The sequence below is a fragment of the Rattus rattus genome, chromosome 11 (genome assembly GCF_011064425.1).
Source record: "Rattus rattus isolate New Zealand chromosome 11, Rrattus_CSIRO_v1, whole genome shotgun sequence".
NCBI lineage: Eukaryota > Metazoa > Chordata > Mammalia > Rodentia > Muridae > Rattus > Rattus rattus.
In genome coordinates, this window is record NC_046164.1 from 51094131 (window position 1) to 51117477 (window position 23347).

Here is a 23347-nt window from a genome sequence, read left to right on the forward strand (position 1 = left end):
AATGTCTTAATATATCCATTGTCTTAAAATTAATAAATGCTAAGAAAAATGAAAAGTATAAATTTGCAAATTGTGTCACTATTTCCTTCTTGAACCTAAATATTATTCCTCCTATTGTGTTCTGCATTTAAATATGTGCAAATATTCCAGAAAGAAAGAGACCAGTGCCCTGGAATGTGTCTTAGATGTGGAGTACAGAAATACTGTACTATGAACAATCCTGAAGTTCTTATGAATGAATCAAATAGGAAGAAGAATTTCACCTTGAAATTTCTTAACTTCCCCCTCCAGGTAGTATTTATTTCAGTAGGTTATATTAAAAGTGATGGTTGAAAATCTACAGGGTGCAGGGAGCTGAGGAGACTCCAAACCTAGTAAACATCATCCTGAATAATTTCTACTCTTGGCCACAGGACTCCTCACTACTTTTGCCATCTCTCCCATGTTTCTTCTTGTTACTGTCTCAACTGTAATCTTGGCACCAACTACAAAACTTGGCATTATTCCTGGCTTCACAAATAATGCATCAATTGGAGAATGATGTATACCTTCATTAACAAAATTGGGGCATAGTGTTCAATAAATTTGCCAATCCAGTGGATCGTTGTCTTTCAATTTTAATTTAGTCAAAGGTATTTTTACTTAAGAAGTAAATTGTTTTATATTGGCAGTGAGTCTGGTGTTATTCATCCCGAAAATGTTAATTAAGCATCAAATACCAGTATTATTTATGCAAGGTCTATAAACATTTTTCCTCAGGCTTCAGGCAAGTATCTTCACAAATTTTCTCAAAGATCTTAAAACTTATGGCAGCAACAACAATAACAAACCCAGTCTATTGACTTAAAAATATTTTTTCACTGTTTTGTTCTTAAAATTGTATTTATATACAGAAATATTTTGATAAACAGAGTACTTCATTGTGTCTTGATTCAATGGCAGGTTTTTTATTTCATAGAAATATGCAAAGACAAATCTCAGTTCACAAAATATTTTCAACAACTTATTAAACATGATAAGTTCAGCTACTGTCTACATAGAGCCTTTACGCCTGTGTTCTAGCATCTCAGGTATAGGAGAGTACTCTGTACCTGTCAAGTAGAAATGTAAACATTAACCCTGCCACATGTGCTTTCATGAACAGTGGTGTCCTGCCTGCAAGAAATGCCCACTGTAACCTACACTGCTTAGATGACCAAGAACCTGAGACTAAATTGCCCAGGGTAAATGAAACACTCCTGTGCAAATATATAAATAAAAATAAATGAGAGAGAGAGAGAGAGAGAGAGAGAGAGAGAGAGAGAGAGAGGCAGAGACAGTCATAAAGAAGCATGAAGATGACTTCTAATGATACCCTGCTATATTCTTGATGAGAAAAGATTCCTTCAGCAGCAGTTGGAAATAAATACAGAGATTCACAGCCAAAAAATATGTAGAGAGATGCAGACCTTGGAACACTCAGCCCTAAATGGTATGTCTCCATAAAATTTCTCCCCTCAAGGATCAGGGAAACCCATTGGAGAGGAGTCATAAAGTCGTGTGTGTGTGTGTGTGTGTGTGTGTGTGTGTGTGTGTGTGTGTGTGTGTGGTATTATATCATGTATGTCACATATGTCATATATATCATAAATGTCATATCACAAATATCTCTCTATCTCTCTATATATTTATATCTATGTCTATGTCTATGTCTGTATCTATATCTATATGTATATGTATATCTATATCTATATCTATCTATCTATATCTATCTATATCTATCTTGTAGTTTAGTGGTTTTATATAATTCCTGAGTTTACAGTTGAGTGGCTCCCTGTTCTTCTGTTTTCTCCTAGGCTCTTTTCCTCCTCTTTGTTTGTTTTGTCCAATTCCTATGTATTACTTTTTGTTTTATCTTATTATATTATATATTAAATTATTACATAAATAATCATCTTATCATATTTCTAAACGTGAAGCATGTATAAGCCAAACCTCTAGAAGATTGTAAAAGTTCATAGTTTTTTCTGCCATTGATAAATTACCTACCTCCAGATAGAAGATGAAAACCCTTCTTTTTCTTCTGTCTAGAGGAAAATTAGCACAAAGTTATTAGTCTAAAGTAAAAGTCAAATGAAAAAAGTACATATTAAGTTATTTTTCATTCATAATAAAATTCTTAATGAGTGATTAATGTTTTATTCAAATATATAGTGCTACATGTTGATTTCAAATTTGAGATTAAATGAACATAATTTTTAAATTATAATGAAATATTAAAAATGAACTCATTAATCATTTACTATGTACAAGAAGATTTAAGTATTCAAATATTTAATAATGCTTATCATTATAAAAATTATCAATTAGACATGTTATTTTTATTTTACTAGGGCATTAAAATATTAAATTGTTTCCCCAAATATGATTTTCATTATGTCCAGGAAAGTCATGACCCACCATTTTTCATTAGATATTTCATTTAAAAGTATTATTTATTCCATTTTCATTGTCCTGTCTTCAAATCTTTTGACAACATTTATATGTTTCCTTTGCATATAGAGCAAAAACAATAACAATAAATTCACATAAAATAGAATTATGGAACTATGTGTCTCCTTTACAGTACATGTATTACATAGGCTTCCCCGTACAAGCAAGACATATTATTGCCTGTGACTCCTATTGTGGTAAAGGCTGATTAAAAGGAAGTAAATAGTAATATTTTATTAGTTTGAAAGTAATTATTTCAAGGTTTATTTATTTATTTATCTTTTGGTTTTTGGTTTTTGGTTTTTTTATTAATAGAGTACAATAAACTCCCAATGCAATAGGCTTTGGGTATTGTTCTGGGTTGCTCCCAATAATTGAAAGTAAGACATATTTTGGGTGACACCATGTGCTTCAGACATAGGACTTGGAGATTTGAACTGGAACTGATCCAAAAGCCATTTTCCCAAGTACTAGCTTTCATAATAATGGTGGCAGGCAAGCTTCCAAGGGGAGAAAGCAATCAATACTTTTAATCAGCTGTGATGCTAATGAACTAAAACAATAACTAGTATGGCAAAATATCCCAAAATATAGGATAATGACATATATACCCAACAATAACCAATAGCTGTCTACTATGACTTAAAGCATACTTAACAACAAGGGTACCATGCCTGGTACTGTAAATGCAGCTCATATATTTTAGAGGAGAAATAAAAATGCAATTGCTCATAGATGATTTTAGGGAGAAAAAATGGAAACCATTGCAGAAAAACAAAAATGGGTCAATCAAATGCAGAGAAGTGACCAGTTTTCTACAACACAAGTCCTGTGTTTAATGTTAGGGAGCTGAATTGTAAGAGACAAAGGAACAAAAAAAGTCTGTATTGTGCCTAACTTCATAGATGAAATGACTGCCTAAAGACCTGAACAATCCATTCCAAAGCATACTAGGAAAATCCCATAGGCCTTATACTCCTAGATAAAGAGATATAAGAAACCAAGAAGTTGAGACAGTTAATCTTCTCAGAGATTTTCCAGCTAAATGAGAGAACAATGAATAGTCAACCATTCAGTCAGAAAATTCATGAAAAATAGACATATACATTACAATATACAAAATGCAGAGAAGAGGGGTGTGATTTTTGACAGGTGTGTCACTATGGGCAAAAATGCTCAAGCAGTATTAAAAAATAACTTGAAGTATCTACAAACCAAGCAAGTAAAAGTCCTGTGTTTAATTGGCAGATTTGCAAATTCATCTGGAATAACAAAAACCCAGGAACATATAGATGAGGAACTCAAGCAGAAAGATTGTGAAAAAACTGAGACAAAGAACCAAAAAGAATTGTCTATGGTCCTTGATTGTCCAATGCCTTTTTCTAACTGTCAACAGGAAAATGCAGTTATGCTTATCACCTATGAAATCTCAAGAAAAACTAATAGAAGAAAAACTGACTGCACATACACTGGAAAAAAATTTCAAGAAAACACCAATGAAGATCAATGACAACACCAAAGTTTACATTCAGGACAAAGGCAACCAACTTGGGAAAATCCCATAGGCCTTATATCCAAAATATGCCTAGATAAAGAGATAACCCTATTAAAAAATGGGGTTCAGAAAACCAAGGAATGCCGAATGCTGAGAAACAGTTAATCTTTTTTAGAGATTTTCCACACCAGTGAAATGGCTAGAGAAAAACAACAGCAGATGAATAGTCAGACTATAAAATTCTGGAAATCAGCATATAACCAGGATAGACTCAGTATACCCAAAAGTTGTTTTATATGTTCATCGCATTTATTTATAATAGCAGAAGCTGAAAGAACCCAGATATGTAAATAGGACATATCAAAAACATTATGAAATTCTTGTAACAAAATATCATATGCAATGATAAGTGGCATTAGCCCAAATGCTTGACACACACACAAGACGGATGATCAAAATGAAGGCTTCAAACATATTGGCAGGGAAGAGAGGGCAAAGATACAGTAGGAACACCCATTCAGAGCTTAATATTTTTGGATGAAGCCCAGAGAGCCGGAAAACCTGGAGAGTATACAGCAAATACAGAGGTGTGCCAGGACTTTGAACTGAGAGAACGGGACCCCGTGGATCAGGTGTGTCACTCCATATGTACAACAATGCAAGCAACCAGGGCTTTAAGAATCATGGACTTCCCTAATCACCATCCCAGTGACCCTGGGTCCCTGTAAGCAACCCACAGTAACTAGACTGTCAGTAAATGGGGGGAGGGAGTGGGGAAAACCCATAAGGAAGGGGGGGGATGTTTGCCCTCGAAAAAAAGGGAATAACTGTGTGATATTGCTAATAAAAAAAAAAAAAACAAAAAAAAAAAAAAAAAAAAAAAAAAGAAAGGAAAAAAAAAAAAAAAACTGGTACAGAGACAGGCAGATAGAACAGTGGAGTAGAATTGAAGACCCAGAAATGAACCCATACAACTATGGTCACTTGATCTTTGAGAAAGGAGTTAAAACCATGCAATGGAAGAAAGATAGTATTTTCAACAAATGGTGCTGGTTCAACTGGAGGTCAGCATGTAGAAGAATGCAAATCAATTCATTCTTAACACCCTGTACAAAGCTTAAGTCCAAGTGGATCAAGGACCTCCACATCAAACCAGATACACTCAAACTAATAAAAAATAAAAAGTGGGGAAGAGTCTCAAACACTTGGACACTGGGGGAAAATTCTCTGAACAGAACACCAATGGCCTATGCTCTAAGATCAAGAATCGACAAATGGGACCTCATAAAACTGCAAAGCTTCTGTAAGGCAAAGGACACTGTTGTTAGGACAAAACGGCAACCAACAGACTAAGAAAGATCTTTACCAACCCTATATCTGATAAAGGGCTAATATCCAAAATATACACAGAACTCAGGAACATAGACTCTGAAAGCCAAATAACCCTATTAAAAACGGGATACAGAGCTAAACAAAAATTCCCTACTGAGGAATATCGAATGGCTGAGAAGCACCTAAAGAAATGTTCAATATCCTTAGTCATCAGGAAATGCACATCGAAACCACCCTGAGATTCCACCTCACACCAGTCAGAATGACTAAGATAAAAAATTAAGGTGACAGCAGATGCTGGTGAGGATGTGGAGAAAGAAGAACACTCCTCCATTGTTTTGGGGACTGCAAACTGGTACAACCACTCTGGAAATCAGTCTGGAGGTTCCTCAGAAAATTGGACATTGCACTACCTGAGGACCCAGCTATACCTCTCCTGGGCGTATACCCAAAAGATGCTCCAACATACAACAAAGACACATGCTGCACTATGTTCATAGCAGCCTTATTTATAATACCCAGAAGCTGAAAAGAACCTAGATAGAGAACCATCAATAGAGGAATGGATACAGAAAATGTAGTACATCTACACAATAGAATATTACTCAGCTATCACTACTACTTAGCTAACCACTACGGAAAGACTGTACATGGACTGACCCAGGGCTCCAGCTGCATATGTAGCAGAGAATAACCTTGTTGGAGCACCAGTGGAAAGGGAAGCCCTTGGTCCTGCCAAGGTTGGACTCCCAATGCAGGGGAATGTAGGAGGAGTGGATGAGGGGAACATCCTTATGGAGGTGGGGGATGAATAGGGGGATTATAGAATGGAAACTAGGAAAGGGAATAACATTTGAAATATAAAAAAGAAATATATCCAATTAAAAAAAAAAGAATCTCTTCCTAGCTGCCTGGAACCCAGTCTTCTCCTGTTTGCCTTTGGTACAAGATGTTGAACTCTCAAGAGCTCCTCTAGGGCCATGCCTGCCTGGAGGCTAACATGCTCCCACCTTGATTATAATTGACTGAACTTCTGAACCTGTAAGCCAACCCCAAATAAATGCTGTCCACATAAGAGAAGCCTGTGTTATGGTGTCTGTTCATACCAGTAAAACACTAAGATTTTGCATATATATGCATAATATATAAATGTAAATATAATCATGAATTTGCAGGTGAGTAGAGAGATGGGACAATTTAGAAGAAGAAAATGATGTACTATTTTAATCAAAAATAATATCAAAGATGGGTGTGGTGATACATTCCTTTATTCGCAGGATTCAGAAGATAGAGGCAGACGGATCTATATGAGTTTGAGGCCAGCTTGGTCTACAAAGCTAGGATTTCAAGTACTGCTATGGAGAGAAGCCCTGTCACCAAAACCAAAACCAAAACCAAATGCATCTCTCTCTCTCTCTCTCTCTCTCTCTCTCTCTCTCTGTCTGTCTGTGTGTGGTTGTGTGTGTGTGTGTGTGTGTGTGTGTGTGTGAATCTTTTTTAAAAAACCTGTTTGGAGGCGTTTACTGAGTAGCTGTCAGAACCTAATTAATATTGGTTTGATTCTCACTCAAATGATTCTTGAATGAGCAAATATTCTTAAAACTGCATGAATCCCCCCGAAGCTGAATGCAAAATTTATATATCGAATCACATTTTTGCTTGACACTTAATGATCTTTTCTTCAATAGCAATAACAAATTAATAGTGTAGTCAACTCTCCTCTGAGGTATTTTAAATATCTCAGTGAGATTAATGAATGCAATGAAACTTTGTAAATAAGTTTTAAGAGATAGAACTATGATCTGAATATAGTCTTAGATACCTTTGCTCTTATGTTTCCACATGCACTTTTTCATACCTTTGCTGATGTATCTAGTTCTATGAGCTCACAAATGGTAATGATGACCTCATAGATAAGTTTTTCCATCTCACTATCTTTGTAAACATCTCACCCTGAAATATTAATCATGCAAATCTGTGTATGCAGTGAAGACATACTTTAAATCAATCTGTGAGTTACCAAGTCCCTGAACGCATTATTAGCAAAGTAATGGTATAGTTAAGTTTCTATTTCGTAATACCATTTATATAAACCCACTAAAAGTAGAAAATAGAGAATATAACTGCATGGACACTAGTTTAGAAACTAGAATGCTGGTCATTTTGAGAGAATAGAAGGATTCAGAAAATCAAGAACAGCAATGAGAGAAATGCTGCAGACATCTTTGTAAGTAAATCTCAATACATGCAGGCTTCAGGTAAGGAAAAAATTATTTAAGGTTTTATATATATATATATATATATATATATGTATATATATTTTAATTATTTTTTCATACAATATATGCTGATTATAGCCTCCCCTATATTTTAGTACATTTATTATTTTTCTTTTTCATTGCATATTTATTTATTTACATTTTAAATATTAATTCCTCTCCAGAAACCTCCTATCCCATACCCCCTCCCACTGCTTATATGAGGGTGCTCTCTCATCCACCCACCCACTCCTGCCTCTCCACCTTGGCATTCCCCTACACTGGGGCATCGAGCCTTCACAGTACCAAGGTCCTCTCCTCCCATTGATGCCATATAAGGTCATCCTCTGCTTTATATGCAGCCGGAGCCATGGGTCCCTCCATCTTTACTCTTTGGTTGGTGGTTTAGCCCCTAGCTCCCCTATATTTTGATCATACTTTTCCCTCCATCAATTATACTAGGATCCTCTATACATTCTCATCCACCAAATCCCAAGTTTTCTCTCTTTAAAAAGAAAATAAGAGAACAGAAAAAGAAAGAAAATAAAAACAAATAAAGTAAAAAATGATGCTCACAAGACAAAAAAGTACAAAGTCAAACAAAATAAAACAAAAACTGCACCCATAAACAGCAAGTACAGAGTCAGTGCATTTTATGTTGGCCCACTACTCCTGGGCATAACATTTATCTGACCTGGACTATGGTTAATATACTCAGTGATAGACCATTGGCAAAATGGATTTTGATTTTCCAAACATTTATCAATTGCAAATATCTTCTTGGTTAAAAGTGGTATTTTGTGCCTACTTCCCCTTCTCATTAATGGGAATTAGCATCTATGTATCTTAATGAAGTATTGTAGTACAACAATTAAAAAAACACAATAAACAATGTTGTGAATTCTTATTAAACAAACAGGAAAATTAGAGATGACAAGAGGTTAATGCTCCGTTGAGTTTTAGTACTTAAATAAGTAGAATGTTATGCCCGAAATTTACTAGAAGTAGCAATCCAAGAAGATTCTGTAAGTGGTAGAACTACCAGACAAGTGTAAATGCATTTCTATGGAGATCGAGATTCGATGTTAAATAAAAAGCAAATGATGCGTCATTTCATGCTATGACCAAAAAGAAAAAAAATGTCAGAGTAATTCTAATGATGTGTGGTAATGGGTAGTATTTTAATATTGCAGGAATATAGAAATATAATTCTTTACAAAGAGAACTACTGATACTTTTAAGGACGCAAATGGCACATTTCTGTTTGAGATGTTATTTAGCCTCTGAATGAAAGGTTGTCGGACAAAGAAAATATAAACCAATATCATGTCTTCCTAAAATTGAGCACATTGAAGTAATTTAAAATAGTAGAATAGGAATAAAAAGAATAGTAATATAAGCTTGGTAACTATCCCAATTTCATTTCTGTTGCCATGATAAAAAGGCCTGAAAAGTATTATTTGGCTAACAATTCTACCTAGTGTATCAAAGATGGACAGTCAACACAGTAACGGAGAAGCTACTCACTTCACATCCACAGTCAAGCATAACGATGAATCACACATGTGTTTCCTGTTTGCTCACTTGCTAGCTTTCATTACCTTTATATAGTACAAGACCCAGTTGAAGGAATAATGTCATCCAAATCGGTCTGGGTCTTCCTTCTTCACCTGACAACAGCACCTTCTTAGGTCAACATGTTCTATAGATGGGGAGGGGTTGGGGGATGTTTGCCTGGAAACCGGGAAAGGTAATAACAATTGAAATGTAAATAAGAAATACTCAATTTAATAAAGATGGAGGAAAAAAATAATTCCTCATTAAGATTCTCTTCTCAGGGAATATCAAGCTTACAGTAAAAGCTAAACATAATCCCAACTAATTCAAACATCACAAAGAAATTGCTGATCATCTGAGTGAAAATTGCATCATAAATATAAATATATAAGATTATGATATTCTAAGCTCACAGGTTCCAGGATTTCAACAGCAGATTCTGCCTCATTCTGAGCTTAAGCAAAGACATATACATAGAAATATAGGAAAGGTGTCATTATGTGGAAAAGTAAAATATAACATGTTTTCTAATCCACATAATGAAGACTGGAACAACTCAAAGATGTGAGATAAAATGATAAGAAATCATTAATCTATAATAAATTAAAAAATAGTGTAGATAAGTTTGAAGTTTCCTCTAACTTCTCAGTATTGAGTAATTAGACATGCTGACATTATAGCCTAGAGTTTGCAAATAGGTTTGGTTGAGCCTAGTGTATACTCTGTAGTTGGGTACTTGCCTGGCATGCATAAAAGATATGAGAAGTCCTACAAATTAGAAACACAATAAATCTGATGAGTAAACTCTTGATTATACCACCTAAGGAGCCTGGAGGTTTGAAGCATAACACATGAACTGCTAGAAGAAAATTACCTGGAACCTAGAGGCAAGATGTTTGAAGAAAGTGAGGTCGGAAAGTGACACTCTCAAAGAGACTTTACGCTAACCGAATTTTCCAAAGATGAGGTTCCTAGACTTGAGTTAGAAGTGAAAATAGCTTGATAAAGAACATTAGAAATTGAGGAATTTATGCTATAGGATGACTGAAAGCATGTAGGAAGCTAGCTTTCTGTGATTCGTTTGACTTGTTCAGAGAGCAAACTCTTAGCCTTCTCCAAATGAAAGGTAAAAGGGAAGCAATGCAGTTTTCACAGTTTATTGGTGGAGTTGGAAAACACTAGGTTATCAGGGTTCTTATTGCAAGGTTCACCTTCCAGCTGTTGTGTAGCTTGTACAAAGAGAGGAGAGATTATCCACATTAAGCTTACCATTATTGAAGTTTTAGGTAAATAGCTTTGCATCAGTTCTAAATATCATCAGGACTTTTTTTTTTTCTGAGAGAGAGACTTTTGACTGGAAAAATGCCACGCGTAGGTTTTTGTTTTGTTTTGGTTTTTTTAACACTCTAAATTTTATTCCCCTCTAGGTCTACCCCTCCCCCACAGTTCCACATCCCAAACTTCCTTACTCCCCCACCTCCCCATGTCTCCACAAGGATGTCCCAACTCCATCCACCCAACCAGACCTCTAAATTTCCTGGGGCCTCCTGTCTCTTGGAAGATAGGTGCATCTTCTCTGACTGAACCTAGACCCAGAAGTCCTCTGCTGTATGTTTTGGGGGCCTCATACTAGCTGGTACATTCTGTCTGCTTGGTGATCTGAGAGATCTTGGAGTCCAGGTTAACTAAGACTGCTGGTCCTCTTACAGGGTTGCCCTCCTCCTAAGCTTCCTCCAGCTTTTCCCTAATTCAACCAGAGGAGTCAGCAGCTTCTGTTCATTGGTTGGGTGCACATATCTGCACCTGACTCTTTCAGCTGCTTATAGGGTCTTTCGAGGAGTAGTCATGTTAGGTCCCTTTTTGTGAACGCCCCATAGCCTCAGTAATGGTGTCAGGTCTTGGGGCCTCCACTTGAGCTGGATCCGACTCTGGGCCTGTCACTGGACCTTCTTTTCCTCAGACTCCTCTCCATTTCCATCTCTGCATTTCTTTCAGATAGGGAACAATTGTGGGTCAGAGCTTTGACTTTGTAATAGCAAACTCCATCCCTCACTTGATGCCCCTGTCTTTCTGTTGGACGTGGGTTCAATAAGATCTCTCTCCCCACTGTAGGGCATTTCATCTGGGGTCCCACCTTTGAATACTGATGAGGGTCTCTCACTTTCCAGATCTCTAGTATATTCTAGAGGGTCCTCCCAACTTCTTTCCTCCCAAGGTCGCCTGTTTCCATTCCTTCTGCTGGTCCTCATGGCTTCAGTCCTTTTCCCCCACCCAATACCAGATTGTGTCCCCCGCTCCCCCAACTCCCATCTCCTTTCCCTCATCTACCCCTCCCTTCCTCCTGCCTTGTGGTTGTTTTCTTCTCCCTCCTCAGTGGAACTGAAATATCCTCACTTGGGACCTTCAACTTGTTGTCCCTTTGAGTTCTGTGGACTGTATCTTGGGTATTCTATACATTTTTTAATTAATATTCACATATTAGTGAGCATATACCATGCATGTCCTTTTGGGTCTGACTTACCTCACTCAGGATATTTTCTAGTTCCATTAATTTTCCTGCAAAACTCAGGAAGTTTAATTCTTAGTAGATGAGTAGTATTCCATTGTGTAAATGAACCACATTTTCTGTATCCATTCTTCTGGCATGGGAGATCTGGGTTGTTTCCAACTTCTGGATATCACAAATAAGGCTGCTATGAGCATAGTGGAACATGAGCCTCTGTGGTATTGTAGGGCATCTTTTGGGTATATTCCCAAAAGTGGTATTTCTGGGTCTTTAGGTAGGTCTATTTCCAATTTTCTGAGGAATCTCCAAATTGATTTCCAGAGTGGTTGTACCAGTTTGCAATCCCACCAACAATGGAAGAGTGTCCCCCTTTCTCCACATCCTCGCCAAAATGTGTTGTCACCTGAGGGTAATGTGGAATCTCAAGGAATATTTTAATCTTCATATCAGTCAGGAGCAAGAACTTTGCTTCCAATGACATTTGGAAATTATGTTAGATTAGAATAATTGTTTCTATGGAAGACAGAAATCAGTTCAAAGTAATATTGGTGGGTGCCACAAACATACTGACTTCTGCATTTGTTTTATATCTTCTCAAAGATAGTTTAGATGAGTTTTATAATCAATTTTATCTAGAATTTTGACATCTAATATGGTACCTGCAGCATATCTGTCTTGTTCAAGTGGTTCAAGTATTCCTGTAGTTCATAGGTCCATGGTACAAATCATTACTGGTTGAAATAATCATGAGACTTCTACAGGTAATGTACAGTTCAATAAAGTGATTTGTGTAATGAAATGGTTCAGGCTAACCCAAACCATATCACTAAACAATGCATACTTAGATATGCCAAATCTAGTCAGAAACATTAATGTTTCTGTCCTTGTGCCCACCAGCATAAGAGCTATTCATCATTTATTTACTTATTACTTATTTATTTATTCATTCTAAATATACACTTGGCATATAGAAATCCACAATAGAATGTAACAACAATAAAACTTGCATATTACAGGAGGTAATTACAAATACCTTCCTTCAACAATATTATTACCAATGGCCTGTATCTATAATCCCTTTTGGATTTTCAGTTATTGTAGAGCAATACAAATTAGTTATTAGAAAGCTTCGCTATCATTTCTCCCTTTATTAACCAGTGGGACTTAGGAAAGAACCGTATGCTTTCTGTAGTCTACTGTTGTTTGGAATAATAAAGGGAGTGGGAGCAATGATGCCTCAAATTCCCTGAAGTCATGTCTCCATGATTTTTAATTGAATATAAAACTTAAGGGCAGTAATACAAGCATTAAGAATCAATGTGTATTCCCAAAGAACAATACTGAACTTTACAGATTTATAGCCATTGAAAAGACTCCCAACCAAGGTTAAATTAAAACTAATACAGCAAGTAAAATAAAAGGAGCTTTCTTTTGAAGAATTAGAGTTAGTCAGGGGAAAGATACATTTTGATGATGCCAAAGATGCTGTGACTATACTCTTTGAGAGTTGCCTTTGTCCTTTTTCCTGTTCTTTCAAATTCTTTTGCATTTTTCTCTCTGAATGTGGTCCCATGCTAGTTGATGATACCAATCTTGTCATTTACCTCTGAGGAATGTGGATAGATCAATGGGGTGATATTTATCAAATGATTTGAGCTCTTCCAACAATAGGACTATATAAATACCATATAGGCCACATGCAATATATAGAGGAGAATCATATGGACTCCAAATTATACAGGGAACTTTTCTATGTGAAGAAGTCTGTCCCAGTAAAATTGAGATTAAATGAAAAATTAGTGGTAAGGCAAGTTTTCAAAGAGCATGTTGGCATCCTATCTGCTGCAATAGGATAAAACCTACAAATTCACTCTGTCCTTATTTTAAATGTAAATATAAAGGGAGATAATGACAGCATACTTGGCTTGTGACAAACAGGAAAGTGAATATACTTGTTTTTAATAAAACAAAGTCTTCAAATTTGGTACTTCCTTCACAGTCTTGTGTTAAAGAGATAGGTACTAATCAATTTAAGTGAGATATCTCCTTAGAGACAAGCAAATAACAAAATTGATCACTATTCTGAAGTCTCACAGTCCCTCAGTAATATGGGCATCAATTAATTATTAATTAAGCAAAAGCACTTGTTATTTGCTAAGTATACAAAGCTGCATGAGAAATAGATGGTCTTAGCTTGCAGTGAATTCCTAAGCTACGCAATGCATGTAATTAATTAAGAAAGGAACATTGTGTTTCCTTATATTCTGATCACCCAAAGGGTATATGTATGCAACATCAATGAAATTTTCAGGACTTTGGATGAAAGTAAACTTCTCTAACCTTGAAGTTCTAGGCAAGAATAAAAGGAACAACAGATAAACCAAATTTAAAACTTAATCATAATATATCCTAAAGGAATTTGGTCAAACCTGTAAAATTCCTCCTTTTGGAGTCAATGCAGTAGTCTCTCTTGAACATACCAGGAACAGATAGAGAGTTCATTGACTATGAGCTAAAATCATGGCTAACTAGACAAGTCAGATTTTTTCCAGGACTGTGAGTACCAATTGAAGAGTGTTACAAAAAGGTACAGAAAGAGCTGTCCATAGTCAATTCCAATTTCCTAAATTAATGTGACTCCTCAGTCAATCTCTGTGTATGCAGATTCCTTATTGTTCCCCAGAGAATCAGAGAAGAATGCAGTAAGGAACTATAGAAGGGAGACATTTTTCTTGTAAGATAAAAATATCCTCTGAGGAATGCATGGTACTCCAGGGGAAGCAATGAATTGATGGTGTTTTCCTTTAGAAATAACACCTCTTTTTATGATGAAAGAAAACACATGGAAATAAAACTTTTCCCTGCTGGAAGGAAAGAAAACCAAGTGCACAATAAATCTTTTTAGTCATTTGTAATCCATCATAAAACCAGTCAATCACTTCCTCATCAAATTTATATCTAGTATTTACAAGCAAGACCCAGTTGCAAACTCTAGAGGTTAAAAAGTGTGAAAATAGAACCCAGATAAGATCTATAGTCACATACATCTTTCTAGTTGTTGAAAACCCACTAAACTAGGAAGCTAATCATCAGGGCTTTTGGGCTCTTTGGAGGGAATATACCATATATTTTGAAATATGATATTAACACCTGTCTTATTTGGATTATCTTGAAAAGCCCCTCAAGAAACAGACTGTGGCCAGAAGAAAAGTATCAAAAAGAGTGATTTGACAACAGAATCTTCTTACATACACACACAGACAGAGAAACACACACAGACACACAACACACACACACACACACACACACAAACACACACACGCGCGCATGCGCACGTACATGCACATAAATGAAAGATGGATAAATGGTGATTGGTTCAAACTCCACTAATGCTTAGTATGGCCAGACTCTTGTGGCCATATTAGGGAAAATGAGGAAAGTCCATCTGAAAGTGAAATTGAACAACCAGGGAACAAGAGATAGGGAGATATACATTTGAAATTTCTAGTGTATTTGTTCATGTTTACCATTGCTAAGAAGTTCACAGAGGCCATGTGCCTGGGTCCAGATCCATTCAATCTGTACAGCTTTCTGAACTCTAGGGGATTTATGGTTGCTCATCTGTTGGCCTTAAAATTGACATGAGCAAAGACCCTTAAAAGTAGAAGCAAAAGGGAAAGGTTACTTTGTCAGACTGAACTAGCTTGAAAAAGACTTGATGACAAACTGATTTGGTCATCGAGTTTGAAGATTAAAAAAAAAAAATCCAAGAGCATAGGACAGTAATCATCTAAAAGAGGCCAAAAAAGTGAGATTTTTTTTCTGCCACAAGACTCCAGGGGAAATGTAACTCAGTTCATTCATAGAATTTAGCCCAGTGAGATCCATTTTGGAATTTAATTAATTAATTAAAAATAATGAAATATAATGTTGGAAGACTAGGAAACAGGCAGATAAGTATCCTAAACTCTGCTGTAAGTTTCCCTGGAATACATAATGACTCAGCTTTTGGGTGGAGAGAAACTAGCAGCAGTCTTTTGAGAATGCATCCAAAATACTGTACTTATTGTAAATATATTGTCATATGAACACTTATCACAAGTGATTTTAGATTAGATACAGAATAAGGTGACAAATGGCAATTAAAAGGTTAAGAGGAGTAAATAGTCCAAGACAATTTTTACTCTAGATCAGCATCATTTCACGGCTACCTAGTAACAGGGATTTCTGAAAGTCGTAATGACAGAGAAGTGTGTCACCTCTATAGATGGGTGATACTCTTCTTTGTCTATTTAAACTTTGGACGTTAAGGCCCACCTGCATTTGGGAGAGAAATCTGTTGTCTGTTCTTTCAATTTACATATCTAAAGTTAATCAACATTTTAATACTCATACCCAGAAGAAAAGGTGTGAATAATACATAGGTAGCCCACAGTCTTAAAAAGCTGAGACAGAATATATATGCAAACATGAGGATATTGGAAAACTACTGAGACAGTAAAAATGTGTGAAAATGAAGGGACAGCAGGAAAGAACCATTTCACATAATTTTAGAGATATTGGGAACTGGTGCTCGATTCAACTTGTTCATGCGTATGTTAGTAGTCTAAAGACAATTTTGGAGTGTAGGATCTGGGACTAGAAAGATATGTTTTTTAAATACTGTATTTGCATGACCCTGGGTATTCCTTAAACCGTCCTAATCCATAGGTCCTCTGTTTGCAAACAAGAGCAGTTCTGTCCGGCAGAACTCTTTAAAATAAATATGAGAGTACAAATATAGCACACAGATGTATAAATCTGAAAAACAGATTTCATTATTTCTATGACCAAACTGTACAGTATAGAAAGACCCAGGATAGAAAGGAACCTTCTTTCATCAAATGCAGTTCTGTCGTTGGATTGATTTCTTTTGAGAGGTTTTGTTCATTGTTCCGTTCCTTCATCAACACTCTACGTTTATGTAGAAATCAATAGGACACAACAAACATATTGTAAGAACACAGCACAGATGCCTGGAAAGCTCTCCTCATCCTCGCAGAGTTTAGTATGAATGTGATTGTGAGAGGCAAGTTATCCCCCCGTCACACTGAAAATTAAAGGAACTGCTTTGGGCTGGGGCCACTGGAGGTTTCACAGCACAAGGAGTTGATGAACTGCTCCTGAAGGACATTGGTCCCACAGTATGGGAGAGAATTAAAAGTGCCATTTCCTGTGGCTTATCCCATGCTCTGCTAAGTAGTGATTTTCACACATCATAGAGTATTCATTTCTCTTCATCGTGACTGAGAAATTTAGTAGAAGCACAAAACGAAGGGTTTTTTAAAATCAATTGCCTGTGAATGATGTTACACCAGGGTGAGGCAGCGAACGAGGTATGTTCCAAGTCTGTGTCCCCTAGAGTATCCCCATGTAGATCTTCTGGCAGGAAGAGGCATGGGGAATATCATGATGTATTAACCAGTGGTGTATATAGCTTATATGGCTTGGCAAGACCAGAGTGAGATGATAGTATGGAAGATAATGACAACGAACATACCCAGTGCAGAAACATATGGAGCTGGGAGCCAGGGACCAGAGCCAGGTCACTGTGGGCTGTGATACTGGGAATAGCATGAAAAAGATATATACCAATTAGCTTGTTAGTTAACCTCATGGGCAGTAAATTTTGCCATATGCATGCTTAACCTATTTGACATAACTTGAAATAATGAGGTAATAAATTGTTACTGTCAAACATCACTTATAATAACCTTTTATAGAGTCACTCATGTCTATGACAGAACCAAAGCTGATATTTTTACTTGTTAGGGAGATTGGATTGTTCAGGATGTAATCTAATCGCACTATTTGCTTGTTTGGGAAACTCTAGTCAGCTCTGTCAAATTCAGATTTATCAAACCCAAGGGATGGAAAAAACATATCTATGTATATATCCTTTTAAGTTTGTTACAGTTCATGTGAAGACAGGAAATACAAGAGAAATAAATTTTATGAATTTGAATTCAAGAACATTTCAAAATATTTACATTTTCCTTTACAGATTGGCCTTGCAGATTCCTGGACAAAGCAAAGAAGAGATTAACACAGACTATTAATTACTTGTAATTGTGTAGGTTTCGAAGAAGGGTTTATCTCAGATTTTCATTTGGATTTCAAGTAGAGGTGAGGTGTCAGCTAGGACTAGCAACTTCTGGAGCACAGTAGAAAGACCTTTCATGATTAATCTTTCATAACATATGATTAATTATGAAAAATGAAATATTTTGAAAATATCAGATTTAATAAGCAAATTAAATAGTATCAAAGAGGAGGATTGAGAAATGGAAACAGTAGAGAATTTGTAGTGAAGAATCACACTGGCTGTACAGAATTTACTCCTTATTAGTATAGACTGATAGCAGTCAAAGAAGAAGCCAGGACTGAGAAGAGATTGTCTCCGATTCTCCAGCATCGTGGTTAGATAAACCCATCTCCTTAGTCTTATGTCATTCATAAACCACATTATTCTTGCTGTGGAAAAAGCACTTACTCCTGCATCTTTTCATCTGTGATATATATTACATGTGTTCCACACACAAACTTCATGTAATCTGATTGTGGATGGATTCTGATTCTCAGAAACTCAAGATTTTTTTGTGTGCTCATCTCAACTTGTTAAAGGCATTGTTGTGACCCAATTAGACAAAGAACCTGTTGTCTTCAAACAGATTAAACCTTGGCCCTGGACTCTGTTCTTCTAACCTGATATACTGGTACATTGACAATTTCTTATCACTTAGGAATCCATTTTTTCTCCTGAAAGGAACTGTCTTGAGCTTAAGTGTATAAAATCAGCAGACAGCATGTTGATGTAGAAAAGTTGGTTCACAGCAGATGAAGGGATAATCTGTGGCATACTAAATAAAAATATATTGGCATCAATTCTGAGGTTAATTCTATGAGAGGGAGTCTTATATCAAAGTTCAAAACACACCATAGTAACTGGGATACCAAAGAGAAACTGGCACAGATATAATTGGCCAGGTGTTAGATGAGGTGGAATGCAGACAGAGTGAGACAGAGTTGTTGATGACCTTGACTCCTGTACTTCAATAACTGTGAGATTGGTGGAATGGACAGAGATATCCTATTATGATTTGAGGTAGTAACAAGAAAGAGAATGGTGTATATCTGTACCTGAAGTACAAAAGCTGGCAATCTTAGTGTGAATGAGGTTTGTAACCATATGTGTTCTCTTGATTTGGCTGTGGTCATAACACCAGGAGAAAGAAATGGGAAAATGTACCCTTCTATCTCAACTGGGGTTGGTCACAATTAGTAAGAGAAAATGTAGAGTTAGTACAGCAATAAAACAAACCTTAGAAGAGATGGGAAATTAAAGGTTGAATTGTGAGGGAAGCATACAGAAGAGGAACAGGAAAAAGAGGAATAACCTAGTCAATTTGAGAAACCAAGTGCTTTAGAGCTAACAGTGGTACACAGAAAGGAGACTTGTGCAATGGAATGCTTTAGAGCCAACGGTGGTACACAGAAAGGAGACTTGTGCAATGGAACACTTTAGAGCCAACAGTGGTACACAGAAAGGAGACTTGTGCAATGGAACGCTTTAGAGCCAATGGTGGTACACCAAAAGGAGACTTGTGCAATGGTCTGCCTCAGTGTAACAAGGTCATTGTGCAGTCAAGGATACTTTTGGCAGCAGATCTGAAGGAGAGAGGAAGAGCAGAACAAGAGGCCGTGTGTGGGACCTATGGAGTTGCTTGTGCTCACAGATAAGCAAAGTGAAAACAAGAATATTAAAAACATAGAATTATCCCTTCAAAGAGAGGATTCCGTAGCCTGTTACTATTTGCCTAGAAGTAAGAAAGCAGATGTGAAAAAATAGCCTGGTGACCTTTGCCCTATCTGTGACCTAGACCATGCCAAGCTTTCTTCCAGATCCTTATCATGAGTTTATCAATCTATAGAACCTACCTTTATGGAGGATGCCAAGTACAATCCTTCTAGAGGATAAATTTTATCAAAGATTCCACATGTACTTTACAAAAACATTTTTATGTACTCATTCCTTAATATTTACCATGCACACAGGATTGAGTTAATTATCACCAAGAAAAAAATTCTCAAATTGTGCTGTGCTAAAATGAACTATTTGGAGACAGACTCCCAAAGATTGAACCTGTCAGTGAGTCATGTGGAACTCAAATGCCTTTTTGCTTCCCTCAGATCTTTCCTCTGCTTGTAGTAGTGGGCACCGAGACTCCCACAGCAGTGAGGACAAAAGGACAAAAGCTGGAGAGCATTTGTCTCCTCTGCTTTTGTTTTCCAACTATATCTATGTGCAGAAACAGCTTCCAAAACAGTTTTAATTCACTTTTTTATCCTCAACTCTCAATTGAATTCTCTTGTGCCTCTAAAGTGACATTCAAAACTGAAGAGAATTTTGGTTCATATATTTCCAAAAATAATAAATGTGACACAGCATAGTCCATCCTTTCACAAAAGACTTCTTAGAATAAAAACATTCAAGATGTGGGTATTATCTTGGTTGAGTTCTGGTTGCTAAATTTATGAAGTGCCTAGAGCCATAAATATAGAGATTGGGCACCAGGTTTTAGGTATGCACTTAAAAGGACATATATAAGAATTTATTTGGGAACAGCTCTTGTTTTGTACTACTTTGAGATTACTAATCAGATGACAGTAAAATATTGCATAAAGATACACCTATCTATGCACATATAGACACACATGCACAGATAGGCACACACATACTCACTCACACACACACACACACACACACAGAGAGAGAGAGAGAGAGAGAGACAGAGAGAGAGAGAGAGAGAGACAGAGAGAGACAGAGAGACAGAGAGACAGAGAGACAGAGAGAGAGAGAGAGAGAGAGGTTCAGAGAGAGACAGAGAGAGAATTAGAGCAGAGAGAGAATGACATTCAGGTTCAAGGGGAGTAGTAGTAGCAAATAATGATGGGTACTGAAATTTAATCTGAGCTTCCTCCCATAAGGGCCTGTTTGTGAATTAGAGCAGTCTGAACCTGTTCACTTTTGGTTTCTTTGCATTTTCATGTGTCAATGCTGGTCTCATTCCCTGTACATTCAGCCCCCATTATATTTATAGAAATCAAGAGAACATTTCCTTTTGCAGTTTAGTTTCCAGAGAGTGACAAAACTCTGTTAAAATATTTGATTACTTCTGAGAATTTCTATTGGCTTAAATTTTCTTATACAAAATTGAAAGTAATTTCAACTTAAGTATGAGAGAACAGGACCCTAAAATGCTGTGCTGTGTTCTGAGAGATTAAAAGACTATATATGGCCACTTGGGAATGCATTTCCTAGTCACAAAAATTCTGTTAAAGTGAATTATCAAAATGAACCTGTACTAGAAAGGGAAAACATTTCATGTTACTCTCTCTCTCTCTCTCTCTCTCTCTCTCTCTCTCTCTCTCTCTCTCTCTCTCTCTCTCTCTGTGTGTGTGTGTGTGTGTGTGTGTGTCCTTGAATACTAAGAGAAATTTGCATGTTAAGGAAACCCAAGCAAGGACATTAACTTGATACTTTTACTTGGCATATTTTAATTCTGAAAATCCCACTAATATGAATTCTACAAGCATAACCTATCTTCTTTCATGACAGAGGTGAGATGGAATACAATATACTTTTAAGTCAACAGTGTGCCAAATTGTGCTATATATTATTTTTACTTGATATACTTGTAGATCAATAAATGTTGCAATGTTACTTTTTAAACAATCGATTTTACATAAAATTGCTGGCTTCTACCTCAAAAAAATAACAAAAGGAAACCTAGGTTATAACAGCAAATAGAAAAAATATATTGATGTGTTTCCCTAAAGAATGTACCCATCTTGCTAGATAAGATATATCTAAGAGAAATTTATATACAAAGCTGTAAGTAGCTGTGTTATTGATTTTAGTGAAAAATATGAGAAAATAATTGTATGGACATAAATTGAAACCATCCTTGTGTAGCCACAACCATGTTCAATTGTGATTTATGTTCATTAACCTGAGTCACCATTGTTTTCAGAAGTAAAAGTGTTCAGTTGCCAATTTTCTTAGTTTTCTTCTTTGCTTGTTTGTTTATGTTGTCAGGATTAAATTCCCCAAAGAAGAAACTTAAATGAGAAAGTATTCATTTCGGCTCACAGTTCCAAGGCGCAGTGCACCACTTGAATGAAGTTCCTCTGCTGGCACTTTACGCAGTTGACCACCTTGAACCCATTGTCACACACAGTCAAGAAGCAGGGAGCAGTAAAAGCTTGTGCTCAGTGACCTTTCCCCTTGTTTTCAGCCCAAGATTCAAGCCCAAGGGATGACGTTTACCACTCTATGATTTTTACTGCTGACAATTTTCATTAACCCTTTCAAATATATTATTTAATTTGAAGGAGGATTTGAAGTTTGCTCTCTTCTATTTTTTTCTCTTCCAATGGTACCAGTTTGAAACCATGATTGAAAGTCTAATATATTTTACTCTTCAATTAAAGAATCTCCATCTTTACATAATTCACAACAATATTATGAACATTGATTTGTTGACTCTTATTACCCATCAGAAAATCTTCCATACACTCTCAAAGCCAAATTTGACTTTTTTATTTTTATTATCGTATGTGTGTTAACTAAAGTTTGAGAGTCTCTAGGTTACTAGAGACTGCAAAGATAGGTAAGAAGCAAACCTTATATTTGAAACCTTTGAGTTTTTCATGTTTTGATTGAATTGCTTTGTTTATACTTATATGAAATGGAAATCAATAGTGGTTCTGAAGTTCGAAACAAGGAACTCACATTTGCTAAACACTCTATCTCTCTGTATTTTTCATATTTCTCTTTCTCTTATTCTTTTGAAACAAGGCCTTGCTGAAATCTCCAGGCAGCCTTAACTCACAGACCTTCTTGCCTTAACCTCAGGCAAAAAGACAGTATTCATGTTTTGTGAAGCCCTGCAATTATTTTATATTTATTTCTTCACAAATTCTTTTCCTCGATGTGATATTTTTACACTCATCACTATGTGGTTCTCTGGTAATTATTAGCAAATCCCTCATTGCTACTAACATTACCTCAATATAAGCTCATGTTACCTTGAGCCTATATTAGAATTACTTTGGAATTCTAGTGGAAAAAAATTTAAGGAAAAGAGAGGTTAAGAGAGACATAGACAGACATACACATACATAGGTAGAGACACCCAGAGATATAGAACACTAAATATAAGTCTCTGGTGAATAACATAACTTGAAAAATAATTTTATAAAGATTTAGATAAAGATTATATTTGGGGTCCATTTATCCATCAGATAAAGATGTTAGCCACCGAGAAATACCTAAAGTAATGTTCAACATCTTTAGTCATCAGGGAAATACAAATCAAAACAACCCTGAGATTATATGTCACAACAGTCAGAATGGCTAAGCCAAAAATTCAGGTAACAGTAGATGCTGGCAAGGATGTGGAGAAAGAGGAACACTCCTCCATCGCTGGTGGGATTGCAAACTGGTACAATCACTCTGGAAATCATTCTGGAGGTACCTCAGAAAATTGAACATTCCACTAACTGAGGACCCAGCTATACCACTCCTGGACATATACCCAAAAGAAGCTCCAACATACAACAAAGACACATGCTCCACTATGTTCATAGCAGCCTTATTTATAATAATCAGAAGCTGGGAAGAAC